The sequence below is a fragment of the Bombina bombina genome, chromosome 5, assembly GCF_027579735.1.
Source record: "Bombina bombina isolate aBomBom1 chromosome 5, aBomBom1.pri, whole genome shotgun sequence".
In the NCBI taxonomy this organism is placed as follows: Eukaryota; Metazoa; Chordata; class Amphibia; order Anura; family Bombinatoridae; genus Bombina; species Bombina bombina.
In genome coordinates, this window is record NC_069503.1 from 137,838,377 (window position 1) to 137,844,803 (window position 6,427).

General features: G+C 37.4%; 1 protein-coding gene across 1 annotated transcript in view; it reads left to right on the forward strand.

Moving 5' to 3' along the window:
* LOC128660096 (tubulin delta chain-like) overlaps positions 1-6,427 on the forward strand; it is a 96,503-nt gene that overhangs the window by 3,223 nt on the left and 86,853 nt on the right. The gene's annotated exons all lie outside the window — the stretch shown is intronic.

Below are 6,427 nucleotides of genomic sequence, written 5' to 3' on the forward strand. Positions count from 1 at the left end.
CATTCAGTCCTTGGCTAAAGCCTGCCGCTTCCACCTTAAAAACATTGCTAAAATTAGACATTTCCTTACACAAGATACAACCAAGATTTTAATCCACTCTCTCATCCTTTCCCGCCTCGACTACTGCAATTCCGTCCTCTCTGGTCTACCTAGCTGTCGCATAGCTCCTTTACAGTCCATTATGAATGCCTCTGCCAGGCTCATCTTCCTTACTCCTCACTCTTCATCTGCTGCACCTCTCTGCCAATCCCTTCACTGGCTTCCTCTTGCCTCTAGGATTAAACATAAAATCCTCACCCTGACATATAAAGCTCTCAACTGCACTGCTCCCCCCTACATCTCAGAACTTGTCTCTAGATACTCTCCCTCCCGTCCCCTTCGATCAGCTCAGGATCTCCTCCTCTCCTGTTACTTCCTCACATTCACGTTTACAGAACTTCTCCAGACTGGCCCCCATCTTGTGGAACTCTCTGCTTCGCTCCACAAGACTCTCCCCTAGTTTTAACAGCTTCAAGCACTCCCTAAAAACTCTACTATTCAGGGATGCATACAGCCAACACTAACCTTTCCTAACGCCATTGCTTTCCCCTTGAACCCCTTAGAATGTAAGCCTATGGGCCCATCTATTTACAGATCGCTTCATAAGAGCCGACTACAACAGTGAAACTCTCGGCAGGGCCCTCTACCCACTTGACCCCTACAAAGCTATCCTGTACACCAACTATGTTTACAGCGCTGCGGAATCTGTTGGCGCTCTACAAATACCTGATAATAATAATATATATATATATATATATATATATATATATATATATATATATATATAATACTGTCCATATGTAACTGTAAGGTCTCAGGTAAGTGTGCACCTATATATACTGCCCATATGTACCTGTAATGTATCTCAGGTAAGTGTGCACCTATATTTACTTCCCATACGTACCTGTAATGTATTTCAGGTAAGTGTGCACCTATATTTACTTCCCATACGTACCTGTATTGTATCTCAGGTAAGTGTGCACCTATATTTACTTCCCATACGTACCTGTATTGTATCTCAGGTAAGTGTGCACCTATATATACTGCCCATATGTACCTGTAATGTATCTCAGGTAAGTGTGCACCTATATATACTGCCCATATGTACCTGTAGTTTATCTCAGGTAAGTGTGCACCTATATTTACTTCCCATACGTACCTGTAATGTATTTCAGGTAAGTGTGCACCTATATTTACTTCCCATACGTACCTGTAATGTATCTCAGGTAAGTGTGCACCTATATATACTACCCATATGTACATGTAGTTTATCTCAGGTGTGTTGTGCACCTATATTTACTACCCATATGTACCTGTAGTTTATCTTAGGTACGTGTGCACCTATATATATACTGCCCATATGTACCTGTAGTGTATCTCAGGTAAGTATACATATATATTCTCAGGTAAGTGTGCATATATATTATATACTGTCCATATATAACTGTGTAATATCTAAGGTGTGTGTATATATATATATATATATATATATATATATATATATACTAGTCCTAAAGCCCGTTCACACGGGCCGTGTTGTGTTCTCTCTCTCTCTCTCTCTCGTGTTCTCTCTCTCTCTCTCTCTCTCTCTCGTGCGCCTCCACTTTAGCGCTGCTGTCGGGTGGGTGCGCGTGCGATCAGCTGCAAGAGTTTGTCTGAACTGCGCATGACGGCTTCAGACAAACTCTTGTCTTTTATAATATAGGATATATATATTCATGCACACACACACACACAACGAACTGTATAGTGTCTCAGGTAAGTGTGCATGTTTATACTTCCCAGACTAGTGATGTCCTTTAGGCATGCACTCACTTTATAAACCATTAGTAATACTTCACTGATAACTGTGCCTTCAGCTATAAAATGGTAGCCTCAAATAAATAATTTCCTTGCACTGTGCTGATGGCTCTGCGGCCATATCCATGGTGCATACTGCATTGCAAGATACATATGTATTTATATTGACATCATTGCAAAGTCCTAATAACATTTATTTGGTAAGTGTGCAGCCATTTTAGCATACAAACTGTGATACTAATAGTCACACTGTATAATATACAGCCCAAGGCTAAAAACCCCGGACTGCATTGCTCATATCTGAGGTGCAAATCTTAAAACCTATTACCAACACTCAGGCCTGCAAACATCTTAGTTAATTTTATAGTTAATTGTCCCAGCTGTGAGGTGCAATTCTGATTTAACCCTTGTTTGCATGAGAGGGTTCACTGGGTTATTCTTGTAGCCAAAGGGTTAACAATTCCCTGTATTTGTACAGGTAGTATAGACAGGATAAAAACATCATTGTGCAGTTTGTCAGTTATTGCCTGAACAATACAAAATGTGTCCTCCCTAGCAACCAAGATGACAGGATGCATTAACACTGAGTATACAGGTAGCGAATCATTAATCCCAATGCACAGAAATGTGCCCTCCAAATTCAAACAGCCCCATGCCGCTTTTATTGTATTTCACTGATAAGTGGGCAGTCTGGTGTGCTTTGCATGCAGTAAACACCTTGTAATATATAATATGTTCTGCTCTCTTGTAAAACCATTAACATACAAGGTGAGTGTGGGGGGGGGAGTTGAATGCATTAACACCTTTTTTTTTTTTTTTTTTGGTAGCAATTCTTTTTCAAAAGCCAAATTCCTCCCACTATTTGCCTTATTCAGAGGAGCTAGGTAGGACTTGTTACTGAAGTAGATACAGATAGCCACTCTCATTTTATTTGCAAAAGTTCAATTTTTGACTTCAGTATCTTATCACCTCTGATGTAGCCAGTTAGGGACAGATATGTAGAAGGATTAGGCTTGTGAAACCTTCCTTGTGCACTTCTCACCTTAGTTGCACATTAGAAATGTATGTATATAATAATAATAAAGTCTAACATTGTTTTCTGCAACAAATGTGGTGTACAAACTTCTCTACACACTGGTTGTTACTGTGGATTCTGGCCAGATAGTCAGCACTTGTACAATGTATCCCAAGCAAGAGATTCGAGATTGCATCAGAATCTAAACCGCTCTTCAAAGCAATTTGTGTTAACTGATCATCAAAATCCGCTCATAGGTTGCAAATGTACTCGCTTGCTACAAGAAAAATATGCAAATGACAGCATGTGGCATTATAATGTTATAAGTCAAGCACTCACAACTGCTTTCAGTTTGGAGCCGCACGGGCAGAATATTTTTTTTATATATATATATATATATATATATATATAGCTGTATACCAATATGGATACCCATGTCCTGATGAAATGTTATATGTAATGCATATACTAGAGCAGTATGTAAACCTTTTTCATGCAAACTGTTTTTAATTTGTAATTAAATCTAACCAGAAATGCATGTTTGCTCACAAGGATCAGTTGTAAATGCAAGTTAGGGACATGCCTCCGCGGGCAAAATAAATAAATAATTAAAGGGACTGGAAACCCAAGATGTTCAACAACTTTCCAGTACACTTCTATCATAACATTTTCTTTGTTAAAGGGACAGTATACTGTAAAATTGTTTTTCCCTTAAAGTGTTTACAATTGCTTTTTTTTACCAACTGCAGAGTATAAAATATATGAAAATTAGCTTTTTAAGGTTTATTTGTGTATATTAAAGCTCTCATTTTGTGTTTTGAAGCCACAACCTAATAAAATGGGCTGAGCTTGTAGGTATAATCAGATCTCATTACTGTATCACATTGTACAAATATACCTGCTTCTTTATCTTATATCTGTCCTTAAAACAATCACCGGTACTTGGAGAGAACAATGGAAAATCAACATTTTAATACCTTATCTCTGCTATATCCCACTGGGAGTGTAATTTCTTCTGCTGACTGTGTTTACAAAGCTTATCTATAGCTTGGACATGTGGCCACAAACTTTCAAAATAGGTGGGGATACCACAGGCTAAATCAACTATTTCAAATGCCAATATAAGGGTAAAGGAGCTACTTGTAAACAATGTAATACACTCCAGCAGGTAAAGTGGATCATTGGTAACAAATTAAAGGGGATAATTTTTTTGAGTAAACTGTCTCTTTAACTTAGTGTCTCTGGTTGAAAGTGGGAAAGTAAGCTCAGTAGCGTGCACATGTCTGTCGTACTATATGGCAGCAGTTTTGCAATAATGGTATAGTTTGCAAGAGCACTAGCCGAGAGGCGTCTTGCCATACATTTCAGTGGTTGACGATGCTTCTCTGATACCGGCGATGTATTGATAGCAGCAGCACTACGTTCTTTGAAGGTTTATTGTAAATGATTCCTTTACAGAGTACTGTTTGACAATACAATGTACATGTGTAAACGGGAGCTCTATTCCTGTTAGCACAATACAATAGTGAATTAAATATATCAATAATACACCTATGGGATAAGGGGGGTTGTGGGTATATGTATATACATTGTTTAATGTATTGTATAATGTTACAATATGTATGTAAATGTGATTGTACTAATCTATTGTGTCCTTAGGCATGTGTTTTTACTTATTTTAAGATTGCGCGTTCGCAATATTCATATTTCACAATATTGTGATTTCTACCGCACGATCATGTTTACTTATAATATTGCAATCAAACTGTAGCAAACATGTTCTATACTATAAATCTATACATATAGATATATTAATGTAGAACATGTTTGCTACAGTGTAATTGCAATATTATAAGTAAAACACAATATCTCAATATTATGAAGTATGAATATTACGAATGTGCATTCTCAGTATAATGGAAATATAAATTTTGAGAACACGCAATCACAATCTTAAAATAAGTAAAAATACATGCCTAAGGTGACATTGGAAGATTAGTAAAATCCAGTTAACATACATATTGTAACCTTACAAACCACAAATATCTCCGGTACTACAAAGCACATTAAAGCCGGTTCTTCAAAATGTATAAAATGTTCATTTATTGTATCAATTAAAAGCACAAAGATACATATAAAAAAAAATACATAGCGTGACAGTAGAAAAGCTACTAGCAGGAAACCAAGGCTTCGCGGTAGGCACGTTTTGCGTGGCTGCGCACTTGTTCACTGCTCTCAGTAGTCGCACGAAACGCATCTGCTGCAAAGCCTTTGGTTTCCTGCTATCAGTTTTTCTACTGTCACACTATGTATCTTTTTATTATTTGTATTTTTGTGCTTTTAATTGATACAATAAAAGAACATATTATACATTTTGAAGAACCGGTTTTGATGTGCTTCTTAGTGTGGAGATATTTGTGGTTTGTACTGTTTCTCTGGAGTTTTGACGAAGATGCGGTCTCCGGCATTTGAAGCTCTCCATTGTGCCATTACTGTGACGCACCCAGGCTCATGTGTGTGATATTGTAACCTTATACTATACAGTTTAATATAACAAAGTCAATTGCAGACGAATATATAGGCATTCTGTGGGAGTAACCTGTATTTTAATGGGGAAACAATGCCGTGAGTTTCTAATATTCAAAGCATTATTATTATTTGTTGAGCATCAACAGATTCCGCAGCACTATCCTCCATCTCAGCTATCCCTTTTCAGCCATATCAGTCTCGCCTGCTTTTCGGTGGCGATATTTCTCAGTGTGACAAATCTCGTGAGTGCACAGTGAAACAGAATATACATAAGCCTAATTTGAATTGTTTCTGCGCATAATTTGTTATTTTTGCGAACGCAGGGTGTATTTTGTGTAAGTGCTTTAAAGACAGCCCCCTCTGCCTTCATTGCAGCCCAAAGGCAGAACTTTTTTCTTCACTTTCTGCGATGAGATTTTTTAGTTAAAAACATTTCTGCAGGTCATACAAATTAAATTCTATTTTAAATTAGGCAGTTGCACTATAGCATCAGCTTCCTTTCATTGTGTTGATAATAAATAATCAAGCAATTTTAAAGTTTTATATTATATTGCAGCCGTTGAAAATTGTATTGCAAATTAGCTGCAGGGAAAAAAATAATTTTTAAGTTTTTTTTTTTTTTTTTTTTTTTTAAATGTCTCAAATTTGTTTCCTTTAGCTCTTGGTCTAGCATCACATAATTATAAGGTAAAAATTAGCGCTGCGGAATCTGTTGGCGCTCTACAAATAACCGATAATAAATGTAGCATTAAAAAAAGTGCATTGCTCCCACGAATGTCTTTACATTCAGGAGTCACAGCTTTTCAGGCCGCTTTACATCACTGCTCCGTATTTGACTGTTCTCTTCAAACAATGCTTCGCTTTGTCTGCACTGTGTTAAGGAAAACTTTCACAGTGCAGCCAGAGCATGGCGCTGTTTGAGAGAACAACCTGATGTTAAGCAGCGCTGCAAAGCAAAAGTGCTAATAGTTCCTGCATGTATCCTGTTCTTTCTGCAGATATGCTGCATTTTCTGCGATGACCTCTCACATCACTGCATGTTCA